We start from the raw sequence: 21,487 nt of genomic DNA, 5'->3' as shown, positions 1-21,487 counted from the left end.
ACGTCAACCGATTTTGTTGTACTATTCTTAAGTGGACTTCGTTTGTACCACTTTCGTAACAAAAATAGAATATCTAGAACACAGCATTCCGTTATGCGATATTGTCAATTTCTAACATCTGAAACATCAGAGATAATTTTTTCCCTACAGTTGTAAATTTGTGTGAAAAATTACGAACGTAAAGGTGTTTGGCGCATGTACAGTTCCCCCCTCCCCCTCCCCCCTCCAACCTTCATTTGCGTAGACATGCTAGAAAGATCCACTTTTCGACGGTGAAACCGTTAGTATTAGTATTAGTGTTATAATATATTTGACTAATGGTTCTCAAATACTAGTTTTGCTAAAGCAATGGTGGAATTGGAGCAATTCCTTCTTCTTTCATTCTTTGAATAACCTGAATTTTCAAATAGTCTAGTGACGATTGATCCGTACAATTAATCGATTTCTTTTTATTACAGAAGTGCAAGAAGTTCCGGTATGAACGCAGATGTTGCAACATCGAATGCCTAAACCCCACAGAAGATCCGATCGAATTTAATGTCACTACCGTCGATGACTCACCCAGAAATGGTTCACTTCAGAACCATAGTCCCATATCTGGAAGCGTCAATCACTATGTGTCACATAGTCATATGTGGACGCTGAGCTTATTGATGGTAATTGTAATATTTTAATTTTTTTTATTCTATATTTTGAAATACTTTGAAATTACTTACTTGCGAATTACTTTGAAAAGTAATTCGCAACGTAATATAAAATAATACTACTGATTTGTGTCTCTTTCAGAATTTTTTCTTAATCTCTTGTTTTTTTCCAGTGCAATCCCTTTTATCGGAAGTTACTTGATTGCTTTATTTCCTATTAGGTGGTGACCTGCTGCTTTCTTGGGGTTTAGGCGACTGATTGCTTCTATGATCTCTGCACAAGTGAAGGGTTCAATAGGAGGGGACATTTATGTTACTATCACGGGGGAATGATCAGAGGAGAGATCAGCCGAGGAATCCAGCTATGAATCTATTGCCCAGGGTGTCCAGGAAGTTGTCAAAGTTGTTAATTGTTATCTGTGTTAGCGTAGTGAATAAACACATTGATGTTCGGTGTTTCAATTATCAGAATTATAATCGATGTTAAATGTATAGAGTGTGAAAAAATTATTTGTTATAGCTGTGGAAGATGGAGATCTGTTAGAGAAAATGGATCATGAAATTGATCTTGAGTATAATTTTCAGACAAAATTTTTTATTGCATCATAAAGTACTCATCACGAGAAACGAAAGTTTCAGAAAACCCATTTTTTTTTTCTTTTTTTTTTTTTTGGTTCTATGTATCCAAGGTCGAGAATAAACTATGTGCACGTTTCTTGTATTCGTTTCTTGTATTTTTATGAGGAATTCAGTCTTTTTACGCCACAAGAGTCTCAACGTTTTCGTTTTCACGCCTACGTTACGCTCGTTAAACACGTTCCAACAAGACCATGAATAAGGGTAACAGCTTTAATGTTTTCACATGTGTTAATTTATTATTTTAGACCTTAAATATTTTATTTATAAAATCTTTATTTAAACAAGTTACCATTGTCGCTACAATAAATCAATGAATGAAATCAGTTTAAATTTAAAATATCATTTCATAATTTCTCGTCACTTGTATCTAAAAACAACAAAAAAACGGTGTACCCACATCGTGCGTAGACGGGAAATTAAAACAGTGGAGCTTAATTGAAACACTGATCATATTCCGCGATTGTAAAACAATAATAGAAAATCGTGTTTCTTTCGAAGGGTATGAAATTGTCAGGAGATTATGCCATAAATGAAATTGGAAACTGGCTGGTCAAAGGTATTAAACTCAATTAAACTGAACTGTGTTATATTGTACAAAGGCTAGAGAACTGCTACCAAATATCTGCTAGTTTAAAGGTGTCCCTTATAAATTATAATTATATTTCAAATTCAATCTCCTAATAATAAGTAAATTAATATTTTACCTAAAATCTGTGATATAGATAACAAAAATAAATTCTTTACATTATTCGTTAGTTTGCAATATAATTAGAATATTCTTTATTTTTATTTTCTGGTGTCTTTGTTATTCTTAAAAGATAAACTGCTTATTTACAAATTTAACACTGCATATGCTATTAATAAATCATTTTATATTTAATTTTGCAACCTTCAGTCATTGTTAAAACTTGTTGACAATACTGTCGGTTAATAGAAATTTCTAAAATCCCCTTGTTTCTATTCGATTAAAGGGTATATTGCAGAAACTATGTTAGCTACAGTGTTAGCTACAAATCACCTGTGTCACTCCGTTAAACTTATACACAATAGTATTGTTTCTTGTTTTCATTTAAAATAAAATATGTTATTGTAGGAATGAAGCAGAATGTTCAAATAATTGAAACAACTTTTTGTCCTATAACTAGTGCCTTTCATTTTAAAAATTAAAAAATTTTTAATCAACGATATTTGGAAGTTTCGATCTAAAATGACCAGGAATTGAAACAGAAAATATTTTGATGCCAATAAATACATATTCTTCACACATAAAACAAATATGAAAACAAAAATCGATGTATATGAATGAATTTTGAAATGGGGAGGAATTATATGATTATACCCATTCTCTGTTGCGTTTAATTGTTTCAATTGATGTCTCATGAGAATTTTCATCGAATTTTTTAGAGATCCTGGCTGTAAGGTCTTTTTAAAATTATAAGAACAGATTCAAACTATAACATTTGAAAACTTGTGCTTACAAAACTTACTTGTTTCTCATAATTATTTAAATGAATCTATTCGGCATTTTGAGTGACCGTCCCTTTATGGCTCGGACGGCACCTCTCCTTCCTTTGGGAAATTCCGAATTATCTGTCCTCCCCGAGCTGCAAACCTGATGACTTAGACAGTAGGGAAAAACATCAGGGAAAACCTCTGGCTAGAAAAGTACGATAGACGAACAAAATTTAACGGCTGATGGGGAGTATCAACAACATACAAGGACAATCATCAACAAAGTGTCGTACCGTGCGGGTGAAATACTGGAGTTTCAATAAGATCTTATAACCATCGAGTTCAGAACATCAAACTTTGTTTGCATAAAGCAAGTGTAAACAAAGTGTCAAATTACACTAACACTCGATCTATTAAATCCGTTCCACCTTGAGCGTTAATTCATTCGAGGTTCGTGGTATCGATCGATCGGTCGGACGTGCCCGCTGGCTCTTTAGTTGATGATTTGTAACAGAATCCTTGCATTAACACAGATTCTCAGAACACACAACTTCACCCAGCAGATATCGATTACAGTCAGTTGTCACTAACAATGCTTTTATCAACAATTTCTTTACCTGTTGATCCTCTGGAAGTTTTAACTATATTATATTCTCTAGGAACAGTAAGATTTTAATGATATAACTTTACTAATGAGATCTTAATGTCATAAACGGTATCGAAACTTCTTAATTAATGTCGTTATCGAAGAAGAGACTCGTAATCTTCTCAAACGAAGAGCACTTGATGTTTACAAGTAGAACTCGATATCTTAGTTTCTTAAAATGTGTTTCTGTGTTTACTTTCTAAATGTAAACTTTATTCAAAACGAGCCGTTCATTCGTTACAGGCCGTTAATAAAATTGCACTTTGCACAAAGGAATTGCCGTTAATAATTTAAGATTCTCTGCTCGTCGTACAGGGTATATATCGTAATTATTCACGACGATCGTAACGTTTAAGTCCAATTCGAGCTTAAAATCCCACGTGAGCTATACTACCACAATAGCCTGAATTTCTATTTGTTCGTTTACTGCCTGTTCGTACTCGGAGCATCCGTTGTAAATTACAGCAAAATCTTCTAATGTGTTCCAGAATATGTCTTCATGGAATTTTAATAATTTATTAAATCTATAGATAACAAATGTAAAACTTACTAATTTATAATTAATATAAAATAAGAGAGCACGAAACTTCCTATTTTATGGACATATTAAATATTTGTAAAAAATTCTGTATCATTAGTATCACTTTAATTACTTTAAAGGATATAATCCCATAAAGCCGTGACCCCTGAAAGAATCGATGTTCACGCGTGACAAATTGGCGTCGTATGAAAGTTCCGGTATGAACGTTACTAGAGCTGATACCAGCTAGGGGCACAGGTATATGTTCTGGGTTCATTATATATTTATAAAGGGCTGCCGACTCAACGAGTGGTCCGGGTAAATTTAAATTGTAAATAGACAGAGATTTCAAGTAAAAGCCTGGATAAGAGCGGATATGGTATGAGAGTCTGTGGTGGAAAGAGGAACAGGCTGCTTTTATTTGTAAAGTTTGAATTTCCTCGATATCGAAGGTGTTTAAGCCGCAAGTGTGTTTCATGTTAATCGTTCGTGTTAATTCATTCGAGACCGAGATTTTATTGTAATACGATTCCTGGGTGTCAGTACGATCTGAATGTTTTGTTAGAATGATACTGTGCTTTTCTCTCTCTGGAATATTCTTTTCATATTTTAATTTTAAGTCGATGACAATCTTAAATTTTATGCCTCATGTTTTTAAAATATAAAATTATATACTATGTTATACTATAATATATTATGTACAGTTATATATATTATGCCTACTGATTGATATGAATTTCTTTCGGTCTCGAATGCGTTAAAACGGAGCGCAAAGAAGTCGAAATTACTTATTGTAATTGGTAAAACATCGTGAAAGGCAGACAGATACAAGAAAGAAGTTAAACTATAAATTATATTTGCGACATTGTTATGTTTTTGCTTTCTTTAAGCCTTTCATCAAGACAGCCGATCTATAAATATTAATCGACCAATTTCTCTAAGCTTGTAACTTCAAATTAATGTTTATATATATAAAGAGTTACGTATTAATCTATCTAAATATTTAAAAAGATGTTTAATGTTATAAATGATGGATATTAAAGATGTTCAAAAGAACGTAGTCTTCGCGTGTTCTTTATCATATCCCTGATCAAAGACATTCCAATATTATTACAATATCCAATTACATATTGATACACAAGATATACAGATTATTATTTATAACATTTTGGTTTTCTTAATTGAGTTATTCATTTAGTACAAATGATAAGTAATTAGTAATAAGTCATAAAAAAAAAAAAAAAAAAAAAAACGGTATTGTAGTAGAAATATTATAAGAAAACATTTTCTGTTTCAGTGTAGAGTTACTCCTTTTTATAGACAGTGTCGTACAAATCCGTACGTCTTTGAGAAAATGTAGGTATCTGAGCCCTTACTTCCTCAACAACTTTCAAATCTGAGAGAAAAGAAAAACATACGAAGTAATAAGTAATGCTTGCTAATAAATTCAACAAATACAGAGGGAGCCGGCAAAATCGATGAACCAACGAGACTAAAAGTTAATTACATCATGGATTTCTCGCTTTTAATGTTAAGCTGGAAATTACCGATATCGGTGACCACCATATTTTCCTGAGTTTCACAAATCATAAAGGATTTTCTCCCAGGGATTTGTCAACTGTGTATGTCCCCATGCGACATAACTTGCTGAAGGAACACGAGCCGGTGATATACAGGCGACGTATAATTGATTGTCATTCGCTCTGGAACGCTGAAGTAATGACCAGTGCAGTGGTCCAGTGGTCATATTGAATGCCGCCGGATATATCAGCATTTGGCAACCTAACACAGAGAAATGGGAAATACGAGACCACTGAATTTTAGTTAACTTTGTAGCTGCACAGTCCATATTCCATAATTTATGAATATGCGAGAACAGTCCTCTTGTCGTGCTTCTAATTCTTTTATTTATTTCATTTTCAGCGAATATACTGGTTTTTTAAATTAAGCTCCTTTTTATACAGAGTTACAGATTATATTGATTATATTTTATATAGAATATATTTAAGAAAGATAGTTACTTTCATGCTAGTTAAGTATTGTTCGATTAAGCTACTGTACCTTTGTTCCGATAAATGCGTGCCATTTCCTCGAATCTGATATCATAGCAAATGCCAATACCTATTTTGCAGCCCTTCACATCAAACATTGTTAGGGAATTACCAGGACTGAGTGAATCACTCTCTCGGAAAGTAATCTTGTTGGGAATGTCGATGTCGAATAGATGTACCTAATAACATAAAAATATAGTTGCTAACTCTATTGCTGTAACTTTTGTAATTTAACATCAATGTTACGAACTTCTAAACTTTAATTGTTTTTTATTTAATAACTGACAGCGTTTTTATCACTTTCTTTTATTAAAAAGTTTTATCATTTAATAATATTTGAGAAGGAATATTTTTTAAGAAAAAATAAGTTTTTTCCTATGTGAAAAATTTATATTACAAAACAAATATATTGTACAAAAATTTATATATTATATTACGACAAAAATGTATGTTTCTCGTATCAAAACGTATTTTATAAACCTATAACATATTTTTTAAATTATAGAATTGGTTATAGTACACGTATGTACATATGCATATTCCTAAATTATTCCTAGATAGAGTCACTTTCTCCACCCCAATATTTTCAATTTCAAAGCCACATGGAGGTATATTATTTACCTTCCGGTGTTTTGCTATCAAAGTTCCATCGGGACCCCAAATAGTACAGGTATTGTACAATTTATCGCCCTCTATTTCAGGTATCGTACCACCAACTACATAAATGCTGTTTTCCTTAGCTGCCTTCGATAAAGCAACGCTCGTTTCACCGTTTCATCAGGAATACTCTCGGCGTATTTTGGAAACTATTCTGCATTGCAATATTTCAATTAATGAAAAATAACTGTCCTTTGTTCCAACCATAAATTAGGTTGAAATGTTTGTCAATTTTTTATTTTTTAAATTATTAAAATAACTAAATTTTATATTTAGATTTACTTAAATATATAATTACTTAGATAATAGTACATATAATAAATTGTTTCTACAGGTTCAAGATGAAAAATGAATATTTAGAAATGTTTAATTACAATCATGCTATTTGGGTCAGTACCAGTGACTTGTTACTTAACGACTTTGCTAGTACTTTTTGAAACATAAAGTTAGATTTTAACTAACTTTAATTTTTAACTATTATAGGTGGAATTATAAATACAAAATAATTGATAATACTAGTTTATAAGTATCTAATTATTAGTATCTTAAAAAATATATTTATACAAAAATCACGATAATCATAAAAATGGGGAAATTCTATATTCTCGAGTCAATTCACAATCTTTATGGAAGTATGAACGTTAAGGTAATTTGTCTACTTTTACTTTTTTCTATATAGTTGTTATACATATAATAAATTATTAGAAAAAGAAACAAATTATTACGTATTCCATATGGTGAATTAAAGCATTCAGGAAGAGCGATAATATCAGCATTATGCTCTTTCGCGCTTGAAATGTAGGAAACTGCCCGCTCTACATTTTTGCTTTTTACTTCATTTACTTGAAGTTGTACCAACGCCAAGCGAAATGCTAAAATGTTGGAAAAGTTAAATACACTCGGTTATATATTTCCCATACTTTTTATTTATAAATACTTTATACATAGTGAATACTTACTCGACATCGTTCGCACTACTTGTTTAACGATGTTCGTAAGTATCATAATGTTCTTTGAGGTTATGTATGGTATTACTCGATATCAACATTACGTAAGCAATACGCGGGGATTTTTAATAATTATTGATAAAGTTTAGGACATTAACTTTGATGTAATTGTAAACATTATTACATATTATAATTAAATGTAATTTTCAGTTAAGGGTAAGAAAAGAAATATACTTTTGTAAAAATACACTTTATTATAAAATCTGTATAAATAAAATTGTACAATTTATCTTGAAAGTAAAATGACCGAATACGTTCCTGGAAAATATTACTGCCTACTAAATGATCGAGATCTTGATCTTTCTCGTCGTCTCGTTTTTTACTTGATCTTTCAGACGAGCAATCGTACTTCTTACGTTTCTTTGACTTCTTCAATCTTTTTAATTTATAAGAATCATTACTATTAGAGTTACTTCTTTCTCTCCGTCTCTTCTTTTCAGAATCACTATCGCTGTCATCATTAGATTCGGAGCGCCTTTTTCGTCTTTCTGATTTTTTATCCCCCACTTTATCATACTTGCTCTTATTGTGCATCGTACTTCCGATTTTCTTTCTTTTATTACTACTTTTGTTCTTCACCGTCTTCGGGGTCAGGGGACATTGATCTTTTTCTATCCATCTTTTGCTTGAGTCCCTTGGATTCCTTGTCCTTATATTCCTCATACTTTTTTGTATCTGAAATTAACCCCATAAAATACTGAAATCTAAAACCTCTACATTTATCATATTTTATATAAAGATAGAAGGGACCTTTAAAAAATTGCATGCAACAACACACTTACAGGTACTCTTGAATTAGTTTTTCTACATGTCCGATTATGTCTTTATATGTATATGTCAATTCAAATTTATTTTCTTAAATGTCCCTTAATGAAAAACTAACACTTCATATTAACTTTGAACTTTTGAGTTCTTAGAATATTCTGATTTAGTCACTGGCTGTACCATAAATTCATTTACAGATATTATATTTCCACCAAGAGCTAGTTTTATTATGAGCCTTCCTGCATCATCATCGAATCCTTCTATTTGACCATAATTATTACTTTGTTCTCCAGCTATAATTTTCACAAATGTTCCTTTCTCGATTTTAACTTCTTCCTCTTCTTTTTTGAAATCTGTATTTTTCTTCTGCAATGCTACTTTGTCTGCTCCAAGACCCATACCTTTTGGTCGTAATTCTGGTATGACAGCTGCTACTAATCTGTAATAGTTAGAATAAACGATTGTGAAATAAAAAATGATGTTCTCTGTTTACTTTCCAATAAGTGATGTATTAAATACATATAATTAATTTAATCCAGAGTAAAATTCATACTTTTCATTTCAACCAATTCCCTTTCCTGGTTGCCATCCCATTCCCCTTAACATTGCTACACCAAAAGCATCAATAGGAATTTTTTCATAATCTTCTAACGTAGACTGAAAAATACAAAACGATATTTATAATATGCAAATGTAATACATCTGTGCATTGCACATCAATATGTTGATAACGTACCTGTTCTTTGCCTCTTAATGATTCATCTTCTACTAAAGGTAAAGTTAAATCATTTGTTTTAGTTTCATATTTATTCTTTGACTTAAGTTCCCCAATGATTTCTTTAGTCGCTTGCTCTTCTAAAGTAACAACTTTATTTTCACTATCTTCAACTGGCTCTTTCTTTATTGATATTATTGGCGATGTTTTTCCATTAGATAGCTTTGATTTTGCCTCGTTAACACTAGCGTCTCCTACCTTTTCCTTATCTGCCTTCGGAAGGAAAATGTCTGCATCTATTTTATTAAGAATTCTATCATGCCAGGTTTTTGAACCTAGTAATGGAATAATTAGAGGTTCATCTTTTTTTTCTTCCTCATTGAAATAAAAAAATTGTTTTCAAATATATATATTCCGCTATTGGTGATTTTTATAGGTTAGGTTGAGGTTATATGTTTCTTGATTATAAATTTTACTTTTTGAACTCACCCTATTACTTTAATACCTTTCTCATCAAGGCATTCAATGTAATCAACTTTCTTTTTTTCTTGTGGAATAGCATTTTTTAACACAGGTTTCTTAATAGATTTCGCAAAACCGAAGGAAATCTTCTTTCCTTCTTCTGCCATTTATTTGTTATTTTAACACTGACTTATAGATCAATACACATGTATATACTAGACATAAAGATTGATGTCACTTGAATCTACGTACATGAATCTGATATCTTATTATACTTTATTAATCTACTCAAAATTACTTGCACATTACTAAAATTTCATTCCGACAATGTATCAAGCGTCTGAATAAGTGACATTAAAGTAAACATATATCAAAGAGGAAATAAGAAGAACTGACGCCTATGGTTTTCTATGTTACAGAGCTAGTGCTGCATCATACGGCCAAATGCCGAAGGTGGCTTATGCTAGTATATACCTGCCTATACGTTTCAATGAGAAAATCGATATTATGTGTTCATGTGAAAATTCACATTTCCCTAGGAGCTGTATTTTGATAGATTTAAGCTTCTAATGGAGCATTTTAAACGTATAGAGTATACTATGAAGTAGATAGTAGTGCGGATCATTTTATATTCATAGAAAGTTTGAATGTATAGAAATGTACAAAATGCTCATGATATGCAAAAATATGCAAAATATTCAAAGTAAACCAATCATCAAAAAGTTTAGAAGGTGAAACAAATTTCTTTAATAACACCTAGATTAATTTTTATTTGTTAACAATCCCATATATAACCATAGCTTTCGCCCGGCGCATATACGCGCCCATACATGCGTTAATAAGATAAAAGGAAATAAAAGACAGATTATCGATAAAATACACTAACACATATGTAATACGTGGAGATATTACCACTCAGATTACACATATTATATATTATAAGGGAAGATGTATACCACGTATACATATATGTAGAACGAACATTTCAAACTTGTTTATAACGCGTGCGCACACATACATGCACGCACACGAACAATTTTTCGAACGATAATTATATTAATAATTTATAACCATTTATATTTTTATATTTTTATATTTTTATATTTTTATATTTTTATATGATAAGCATTTATATTTTTTAAAATATGTTCTTATGGCATACATATTTATTCCACGCTTCATATCTATCCACATCCGTAACTGTAGGTGACATTGTTTTTTAACAATTTTGCTATTATTTCATAATTCTTTAATTCATATTTCAAAGTCGTAACAGATGTTTCTTTTTTTTTTTTTTTTTTTCAAGTTTTTCCCATATTGGACTTATTTCGAGCAGCCATGCTTGCTTACAAAGCAATTTTATATCCACGCAAGAATATTTTTCAGTAGATTTTATTATGTGGTTTACAATATCCATATTCTCTAATAACTGGTTGCTAAGGTATAATTTGAACATACCAAGTCGAGTAACTTCATTTGGTAATGATACGTATATTTTCTTTTCAAGGCATCTGCGTAAAGCTGCATCAATGTCCCTAATAATATATTTACAATAAATATTATTGTTCTGTTATATTAATAATAACAAAGGAATATTCCGCACAACACAATAATTAAGATTAAGATAATGAATAATTATGATATTAAGATATTTTCTACTTAGAAAACATTGAAATAGCGTGATATACATAGCAAGGGCAATTAGTTGCAGCCAAAAGAACTACATTAGAATTTTCGTTAGATACTAATCCATCCAATCTAGAAAGAAGTTCTGATCTGAATCTCTTTGCAGGTTCAGACAATGTACAGTTTACTCCTTTATTTGTGCCTATCCAGTCAATCTCGTCGATAAAAATAATTGTAGGCGAAAAATTATAGGCAAGTTCAAATAAAACCTGTTCAGTTTAACAAATGTATTAATGTAACTATTCTATTTATATATGATTATTATTATATATGATATATTCCAGAATCTCTTCTTCATAGACAAAGGAAATCAACTTACACGGATATACTTCTCGGAATCACCTCTCCATTTGCTCACCAATGAGCTGGCCGTTATGTTAAAAAAGGTGCATTGACATTCCAGGGAGAAAATGGGCCTTTAAAAAAGATAAGGTACTTGAGGAGATACACAATGGCCTCCTTAATAGCAGATTTACATTCCTCTAGGCCTACGATGTTGTCCCAATATACATTTAATTTTGTCAGTATGATTTCCTACGACAATACAAAGATGAAATGGCGCATAATCTCCGTATTAATTTCCGTAAGTGTTATGTAATTCGTTATTTAAAGCTTTACTGAAATCAGTATTTACAATACGTATATTAATCGAAAATAACTTACGCATGAAATGTCTTCAATAATCTTCCATAATTCCAGATTGTCTATATAAAGCTTCTGAGCCTATTTTGATATCTTTGATTGCGTGGATTGTTCCATTAAGATGTTAAATAGCTCTCCTCTTCTGATGAAGATTCATCGCTTTCATTGGCGAAAATTGATGTCACTGTCATTGCGAGATTAATATCATCCGTAGCATCACCCCTCATCTTCTGTTGTGCATTCCTCCCTTTCACAGACCCAGATACAGACTCACTTCTCGTTTGTTTGCTAACAGATTTGACACGTTTTACTACTTCTTCAAAGATTGAATGATATTGTAATCGATACGTTGAATACGTTGAGAACGTTGAATAGTGTTAAATAATTTAAATTCTTACACTTTGTTCGCATTTGTCATTTCCCTCGTCTTTATTTCCTTTTCAGTTATTTTCTTGCACAATATAGGATATTTTTGGAATTTCATCTTGTAATAATTTTCATATTCTGTAAGAATAATTTCCAAATCGACGTTGTCGCAGACTCGATATTTCCGAGGTAGACGAGCTTCCCGGATTAATACATCGCTAATGTCTACATATCTAAAAAATATAATTTTTAATTCATTGAACAAATTTTATGCTATGAGTACACACTATACGATAATCATCAATTAACTGTTTTATTTCTAGGTAAGACAGACAAAAAGAATGTACTGTCTATTTATTATTATATAAATCCTCGGCGATAATTTTTTGCCTTCTGCCTTTTAATTTCTAATTTTTAAAGTTTGAATTTAAATATATTTTCATTTATAACTAGTTAATCTACGTTATCGATTGAGTTACTCTATAACTACTGAGTTACCGATGTCGATTTTCAAATTTTGGTTCCTTCCCCTCTTTCCGCACTAATTTCTATTTCGATTGGTCGCCGATATTATTCGAAAAAATTGCAACTAAGAAGATATCTAAATATATACACATAATATAAATATATAAACATAATTTTGTTATCTACTATCTTGATACGTGCAAAGATAAATCTTAATGATATATAATACAGCGTAAATGGTTATAAATAATTAATTATTGACAATAATTATAAGAATTATCGAAAGAAAAAATCATAGATACTATGTGCGAGTGTAAAATATCACAAAAAATGAACAACAATTGTGAAAAACGCAATATGGCAAATCAATGACAAAACACACTCATGACTGTCATGGAAGTTCCAAAGTCTTTTCGCAAATTATGAGATATCTTATTTGTGGTACCTTGCAGCGATAAATCACCGTTCATTGTAATAGTTTTAAATGTGATAATGATATCCTTGTATTGACTATCGTTTTTCGATAGTTACGAGAATTTTCGTTTATTACTTTGAGACAATCCGTCACTTCCTTTCTCTTATAAAGTTTCCCTTCAACTCCGTTGAAAACTGAGCATCAAACAGGAGACGAACGATTTGTTGTCATGGCAATGTTAGTTCACACGTAAGCAGGGTGCGAATATAATGATGGAATAGTCGAATCCTGTCTACTGTATAGTAAGATGGATGCGACATGGAAATAGAAAGAGAAGGCTGTATATAAGCATTTTCTGTCCTTGTTTAATCAGGCATGCACACTAGTGGACACTGACGGCGCTCGTTTACCGTTGTTACACATTTCCGGTACAAGTACGCGGGCATTAGAGAAGGACGGAACGGTCTCTCTCTTTACCCCTATATCGCGTTTTTAGTTCGCTCACGCGCTCTGTACTTATATCTATTACATTTCCACCATAAGCAGCGGCCGTGCAGTGACTTACAAAAGTTTCGAACTCGCGGACGTTTAATCACGTTCCCTACTCCGAAGGGGTAAGTACAAAGTTGCTCGTCTCAGTACTCTTGTTAGAAGTTTTATCATCTTTTTCATTTCGTGGCTACAAGTTTCCCAGGAAATTCTTATCGTTTTACAAGGGCTGTGGGACACAGTGACGTCAGCTATCGATCATATACGCGAATTTGTTGTAAATTAATTAGGAGAATATCTGGAGTTGTTTATCGTTGCCAGCTGTAAAATATTAGAATTTTTCATTCATAATTGTCATATTTTCGACTCTTCCGTTGCCAAGACCATCTTGAAAGATTTTTGGTATGTTCCATCACCCTTGTTAAAAGTGTGCCCATTGGTTAGCTATATTGATTTTAAAAACCAATACGTATATCAAGTTTATTATTTAACAGAAACAAAGAAATTCGTTTTATTAACGAATTTTCGATGTTTCTTCTCAATTTCCTTTAGCATCGAACGAAGAACATTATTTGATCAAACGTTTCATCGTTCAGATTATATTTCGTTTAAAAAGATTGAAATTGATATTGAGATAAAATCAAAAAGTATCCGTTGTTCTCGAACATTCTAGTATTCCTTCGCCGCCCGGGAGAAAGACAGGTATGAAGAAAGAGGATATTTTTTTTTATTAACTTTTTAATATTGATATTTCGACAAATATTGACGTGTGCAGTGAGAAAATCGAGTGAAATTTTCAATAATATCGTTTTAATAATTTGTGAAACGAATTAGTTTGGTTTTTTCCATTTTTATTAGTTTCCGTCAGTGCTGATTGACGCGCCACTCCAGTTTCCATTTCCGTTTCTCGAAATTTCCTACGTCCTTGGTCTTTGGGACTCTTTGCCCAGGTAACTGCATTGCTTCTGGGTACGTCTCACCGTTCGGGTCTCTCGAGCTTTCGGTGTCAGTTGTTACCGTTGAAGGAAGAGAAGCTAGTGACGGATATTATCGGATAAATCGTTTATTCTGGAAAAGTTCGAGTAAGTTCGTTCTGTTTGAATAAATCAAGACATAGATCAATTTTTATCGTATCATCGTGATTCGCCATGTTGTACGTTTGGTTTCGGGATACCATATGTTTTTAATTTGGTACTTTTAATTTGACATTTTACGCCTATAATCGTGACAGGAAGATACTTTCAGTGAATTATAAATATTTTAAATTATAAATTATAAATATTTGTTATAAATTACAATCATACTACGGGGAAAAGTGAAACATATGTTTTCTTGTGGAACGATTCATGTGATAGTAAATTATTCGAAGCATAATAATGCAATTATTTCTGTGTTATTGCTTTATCGAAGCATAATAAAGCATTAAACATCTATACGGTAACATTTACGGACGAATATTGGGGTAATATTATCGCGTCGCTTTAATCTGGCATTTAATGCTTTGATTGCGGTCTTTGAAATGGCATCACAGATGCTGGTATAATATCACACGAAAAAGGAAGGACCACCAAGTGCACCAGTGCGTTGCAGCCATCGGGGGTGGCTTTGACGCCGGTGCCGAGGAGAGGCGCAGAACGTGTTCGATCGACCCGCGAACGCAGCCCGTGCTCGTACTGCGACAGAGTTCGTTTCAGTTAGTCTCAGTCGCTGTTTGCCCGTCGACAGCGTATAGTCGCGCCGGCCAACGATTATTTTTTTCTTTTTTTGTTTCTCGATAATTCTCTCGCAACGTTCTATACGTACACGTTCTATACGTACACCATCAGTTTATCGCGTGATCATTGTTCCCGCTTCCCCTACCTTTTGTCACGTCCTTCAAAGAAGATTTCCCTTCAGTTTTTTGTTGTTTGGGGAAAATTCATCGCTCGGACACATGGATTTATCGACACGACGGTTTATCGAGGCATCAGCGTGATGTACTTTTCAAGTTTCATATTTTCTCTATGATACTTTCTAAGGAGAATTTAGAATTCGAAAGATATCAATTTCCAGGAAATATAGGTCTTTATGAGACCATCGATAGGTTTGAATTTAATTAACTCTCTTATAATTGGTATTTCAATTTTTTAATTCCTTAAATTTAGCTTTCTTTAGACGATATAACGCGGGCATTTTATGATATATCCAATATATTCGTATATATTTTACTTTATACATTCGATAAATTTCCTTGGTTGGCCGGCCTGCAACCCACATACGGCACTTAATAAAAATTTGTTTCGTTAGAGGTCGGTGTTTGTTCATCTTCGTCATAAAAATGTCATGACGTCATATCATATCACAAGGGTTCTTCTGAAAGCTAGATATTCGATAACAAGATTAATGGTCTTCGGTAGCTTGCAATGTCAAGCTTTGAACTGGCGGGATCGCCTTGCTGTCAAATCGCCATTCAGCAGCGACCATATTCTTTAACTACGTTCAAGACGTATATCACGCTACAGGAACCATCAAAGGAGGATAATTGCAAGTTAGTTGCCCCTTAGAAACGAGACAGTTGGTTGTTACTTGTTATCCGTAGTTGGTAGTTGTTCTCCTTAGTCGCCACATATTATAAAGACGACATTCATAGTCACCAGTTGCCTTCGCTAATAGTTTCTTGTTGTCTGTAGTTAGTTCTCGTCATCGCTATGTATTCCATCAACCACGTAAAATTTAACATATAGGATTTTATTCTTTTTTATTCTTTCTGTAGGAAGATTCTTTAAGTAATATGAATTTAAGTAACTATTTTATGATACAATAAAGTGGAAAAACGATTATTTTACGTAACGTAATGTTTTAAAGAACATTGAATTTAAAGGATTCAGATAGATATCTTAAACGTAATTAAACCCTCCATATCGTAACAAATTAAAAGAAATTGCGCAAGAAAGTACAAATACATTTAATGCATAAAACATATATTTAAAATCCAAATGTAGGCGTTGACGCGTGCGTGCTACATGTTCGAAACGTTCGTTACATCCGCGATAAAATTTGTAACGACGAAGAAGCTTAACATATGGTGTGCTTCAAGACGATAGTAAAAAGTGTTGGCGGATTTTTCGAAATTTCTTCCATTCTTAATAAAAATATATTGTATAAATATAGTAAGATTTTTCAAATTTAAATAGTTATAATGATTTGAAACTTTACAATCGTACGGTTCTGTTTTATCCTTTGAATATACCTGTCATTTTCATATCTCCTTTTAACTAAACTAAATATTTGGAAATCCTATAATTTGTACACTTCTATTTGTGAATAAGATCGATGAAATTAACGCGTAACTATGCTTTCAATAATGGCTTCGATGTATTGCTCACCATTATGGCGGATTAACGTCTCTAAGTGATCGACCTTAATCACTAAATGGCAGCCGCGATTCAGTGGTAGAGCCTTACACATGACGGACATTGCAAGCGCTTGTAAGACGTCTATCGTGAAACGTTTCCAATAGCATCGATTACGACGACGGTGAAATCCGAATAGAAATATATATCGCGTATCGCTTCAGTCTGACATGTCTTAAAATAGAATCACAATTTTTCGTTCTTAAATAAAAAAAAAAAAAAAAATAAGAAAAAAGAAAAAAAAGTCTATAAAAATTATATGCAAATAAAATAGATAAATGGATAAATGGTTGTACAAATTTATAAAACAGATATTACAAATATACGTAAATAAATTATATATTTATAAGTTGTTTGTTTAAATATCTGTTTGTTTAAATAAATAAAAGGGATATTTACGACTTACAATGAACGTAGTCCTGTTTTTAGTTTTAAACAAAGCAAAAACGGATAACAACTTTTTAAAATGTAAAACTCAACGCAACAGTGGTTTGTTTTAATTAATCAATAACGTTCAAAGTTAATTAATTTAGAGTGGTTTGTACATTTTGTATGCTCGCCGTATTTTAACGTTTGATGTGTAACGTTTGATGTAGTACTTGATGCCCGAAAAATCGAAAAATAATTAAATTTGATCGTTTCGTCGAATTTACAAGTGTGTATATTCGTGTGAAATCCTATGTGCTTGTGTATGCTGATGTGAAAGGCGGTAATATATTTTTCTTTTTTCGATTATTGTTGTCAACTTTTGTGTGGAATAAATCAATTCCGTGAATAGAAGTGCAATCAATACAGCTTACTATGAAATGATAGCACAACAACAGTACATATCGCCATTGACGTCAGCTTCACAAAATTTCTCGAGTATCGAGGTCGTCCATTTGGGTTAAGAATTTATTTCCAAAATGCCACAAGCACGAATATCTTATGGAAATCCACTGTATTTCCACTGTAATTTTTAATAATCAGATTCCATATTGTATGCTACGATTCGAGGAAAATCCGCAGCTAATTATTATCTTTGCTGCCTTTAAATACCATAAATAGTCGTCCGTAAATTTTAAAAGATTTTCTGTGCCATACTTATATTGTGTATTTTAGTCTTAAGGTGCGGGTCGTGTTCAATTAATCGAAAGTGATGAAACTGTAATGGGTCACGATAGTCAAATATTAAAAATGGTCTCGTTGGCTACATTTAAAATCTTTACGAGATATATATGCATAGTACGTTGCTACTAGCAACGGGTAGCGATGAGCAATAGAGAACAGTACCTTCCTTATCTCGTCGTGATTATGTACATACCAGTAATGCACAGTACTCGTACTGAATATCTTACAACATCTACATAGATTTTCAGATTTGTTTCGAATATTACCAGCATAACCATGATAGTAGAATTCTGTTACAGTATTAATTCTATAGTGCCGTTATGCATAATACAGCCCTAAAATGTTTCTACAAATATACGAATATTTTCGTCAGCTACTATATTCCAACCATGGCTTATTATGAAAGGAAATATATAACGAAATTACTTGTTTTTTTAGACTAAATTAGTTTAATTTGAATAATTTTAGTAATTGTGTAGGATCGAACAACAACTTATCATTAGCTTCACTCGAGACTTGATTGCACGTAGCAACGTAATTGCGTTGGAACTGAGGGTAGAAAACAATGTCAACCGTTAGACGCGTCTGTCTGGCGAATGTGTAACGCGTGAATAATAGATGGCGGCAATCACGTGAACCCTACTTATAGCTGTTTCGGCTTATATCGTAGCATTCAACCTAGGGTAAAACGATAGGGATCATTAGAAGTTGAAAGGCCGGCTGATCAGCCTCATTTTGTTCCATTTTTTAATCAAGCGATGAATCGACAAATTGTACAGATTTCGATGGTTATCACAGTTCTCTGGGAATTTTCAAGCGCGGTTCGTCGAATTTAGTCGGATTGGCTACAGACTCTTTTACGAGCAGCTTGAAACTCGATCTAGTTTCGAGAAAATGAAAAATTCGTTTTATCTCTTTGCTTCCCTGTTCCTTCCTTCCTCTTTTTTTTTTGCTTTTTACATTGCGTTAAGACCGGCTAAATAATATTGATTGCCATGGACGTTGGCTGGTTCAAAATCACTGACATCGACGATAACAAAAGTAAGTTTGATGATCATTTATCTGAGCCGGTGTTATTCGACTTGAGCTCTGCACATTTGTTAATATTATTCTAGTAGGGATGAGATACTACAAATTTTAAATAACTTCGATTAAAATTATATTATAAAAATTATATTACATTAACGTTTAGAAGTCAATAAAGTGGAAAGAATTACGCGAGATAATGTAAATATAAATTACATTACAAGGAAACAATACGGCTAGGTAATTTGAAACATTCTGGCTAAAATTGCATTCTTTCAAAGTTAGGACGTACAGTATTTACAAAGCAGATTAAGTATCAAATGGGGTACTTAAGAAAATTCATGTTATCATTCTTTAGTAAACATTTTCAGGTTATAGCCTTCTGCAAAAGCTGCTTTTCGTTACGTTAACGTATTCATTATTAATATTAATCATATTGTTCTTATCTCCTAGGGGCATAACAATCCATTTTTATATTGTGTTAAAGCTAAATTTCTATTATATTTTCGCAAAATTTTCTTTCGTTTTATAGAGAAATGATAGATACACAGCATTTTTTGTTTTATGTTATTTTATATTAAATTGGAGAAAGGTGGATCGCACATAATTGAATAAAATAATATAATGCAAAAAATATCGTACATCTATCATTTCTTTATAAACCGAAAGAAACTTTTGGAACAACCTAATATTTCTCTCCAACGACACTTCTACGATGTTAAAATATTTGATAAAAATATTTGATAAAAATATTAAGAAATTCTAATATTGATTTAAACGTATCGATTTATTTACTTTTCGCTGCCAGAAATTGTTAATTATGATTTCCACTTGAAAGCGTATTTCATATTATGAGGATAAATGATCAAATTCATCTCTAATATACACGTTAGAGAGTCATTTATAGCTGCAATCCTGTTTACCGCTCATATTCCTGGAACTCGATAATTCACTAGGCGATTGCTTTAACCGTGCAGAATACATCCATAAATAATTAATCGCCATTAATATTCCATCGACTTTTGAAAATCCCTGATGTGATCTATTTCACGTGATGAGAATACGTGTAAAGTGAGGTTATTGCTTGATTATCTTTAGTCGAATAAATCGAGTGATTCAAATTATAATGCGGAAGAAAGTCAAAACTATGTATATTATTTTTTTCAATTTTTATGTATCATTTGACGGAAGGAAATTTCGTAAGTAAGGTTCACCTTCTTTAATGTCAATGATTTTGACATATGTTATTAAGCTCCAAATTCTAAGCAATCTTCTATATATATATATATATATATATATGTAGTATCTTAATGGGTCTTAGAGGAAAGGACAAGTAATGATGTTTTGATTTAATAAATAATGTTCGAAGCAACGAAATGATTACGATGCTGTCGTACGTCTTATTCTCATAGACGGCTTCCGACTTCCCGATTCACACTCTTCCGCTTCTACACTCGCTCGCTCTCGCTTCTCAAGTCACACTCTGCACACCTTTTGCATCCGTCTTCTCCGGCTTCTCAACTAACACTGCCTTTAGCGTCTCTTTGTCTTTTCCCGTCCTATCGGACACGTGTCCCGAAACGCCCGTGGCCAGAGTCACGCAGGCCCTTTCCACGAAACTATCCACTTAAAAAGAACCGACGACACATTGATGTACCCGACGATGCCGCGGCTCTCGCGGCATTGTTTATGGTTCGGCAGATATCTTAGGCCTTTTGTCCACGATACTACATATATAACATACGTATAATAGCCAAAGTTCAACTGCCAAGTATACGCAAAGCTTTTATTTTCAATTTATGCGACACCACTATGTTTCATGAATTTATTTGCTAACGGTATTGAAACAAATAACAAGCAGAGGACGAACTATCCGTGAACTGTTTTGCCAACGAGTACGCTTCCAATATTTTCTGTTTGAGAAAACACACTTGTTGCTGTTGCAACTCCAAATATTTTTACAGCCGACGTTTTTGCCATGAATCATCGGCTAACATATAAAATAGAGAAAAGCCATAGTTGATTGTAATGGAAATTTAGAAAACCTGAAACTCGATATAGAAGGGAAAAATAAAGGAAAGGAAGGGAGAGATAATTGGAAGCTTGGGGCCAGGTTTAATTCACTGAAACCGGGCTGCTTGTGTCATCACGAAACAGAATTGCCAGTACGTCATTTCTGTGCTCCCGTCCTCGTAAAAACGGTTTCACTCGTTAAGAAAAAACGAATAGGCGGTGAAGAGAGAAAAAAGCAGACAGAGAGCGCTTTTAAAAAGCTGACGAAGCGTGCGTTGCCACAACGAGACACACGGTGCTATTTGTCGTTTTAAATTGCGCCGCA

At 32.6% G+C, this 21,487-nt stretch overlaps 3 long non-coding RNA genes across 10 annotated transcripts in view; 1 reads left to right on the top strand and 2 right to left on the bottom strand.

Annotated features, from left to right (window-relative positions):
* Window positions 1-1,009: 1,009 nt before the first annotated feature.
* Window positions 1,010-21,487, bottom strand: part of LOC126928095 (uncharacterized) — a 32,245-nt gene continuing 11,767 nt past the window's right edge. Inside the window, exon 2 of the long non-coding RNA XR_007716291.1 lies at window positions 1,010-1,301. This is a non-coding gene — a long non-coding RNA (uncharacterized LOC126928095). The remainder of the gene's footprint in view (window positions 1,302-21,487) is intronic.
* Window positions 4,297-9,132, bottom strand: LOC126928093 (uncharacterized). Of its 8 annotated transcripts, none has more exons than XR_007716287.1 (7): window positions 9,118-9,132; window positions 8,935-9,038; window positions 7,335-8,820; window positions 6,574-6,763; window positions 5,963-6,131; window positions 5,449-5,683; window positions 4,297-5,297 (listed from the first exon to the last, which is right to left on the bottom strand). It is a non-coding gene; the product is annotated as an uncharacterized LOC126928093 (long non-coding RNA). The 8 variants fall into 8 exon arrangements; XR_007716284.1 differs by having other exon boundaries at window positions 4,297-5,683; window positions 7,335-7,481; window positions 7,569-8,820; XR_007716288.1 differs by having other exon boundaries at window positions 4,297-5,683; window positions 7,335-8,291; window positions 8,513-8,820.
* Window positions 11,679-12,286, top strand: LOC126928097 (uncharacterized). Its single transcript, XR_007716293.1, has 2 exons — window positions 11,679-11,827; window positions 11,944-12,286. It is a non-coding gene; the product is annotated as an uncharacterized LOC126928097 (long non-coding RNA).

This window comes from Bombus affinis, unplaced genomic scaffold (genome assembly GCF_024516045.1).
Source record: "Bombus affinis isolate iyBomAffi1 unplaced genomic scaffold, iyBomAffi1.2 ctg00000527.1, whole genome shotgun sequence".
Lineage (NCBI taxonomy): Eukaryota > Metazoa > Arthropoda > Insecta > Hymenoptera > Apidae > Bombus > Bombus affinis.
The sequence above is the reverse complement of the archived record's forward strand: the minus strand, read 5'-3'. Positions and strand labels throughout refer to the sequence as shown.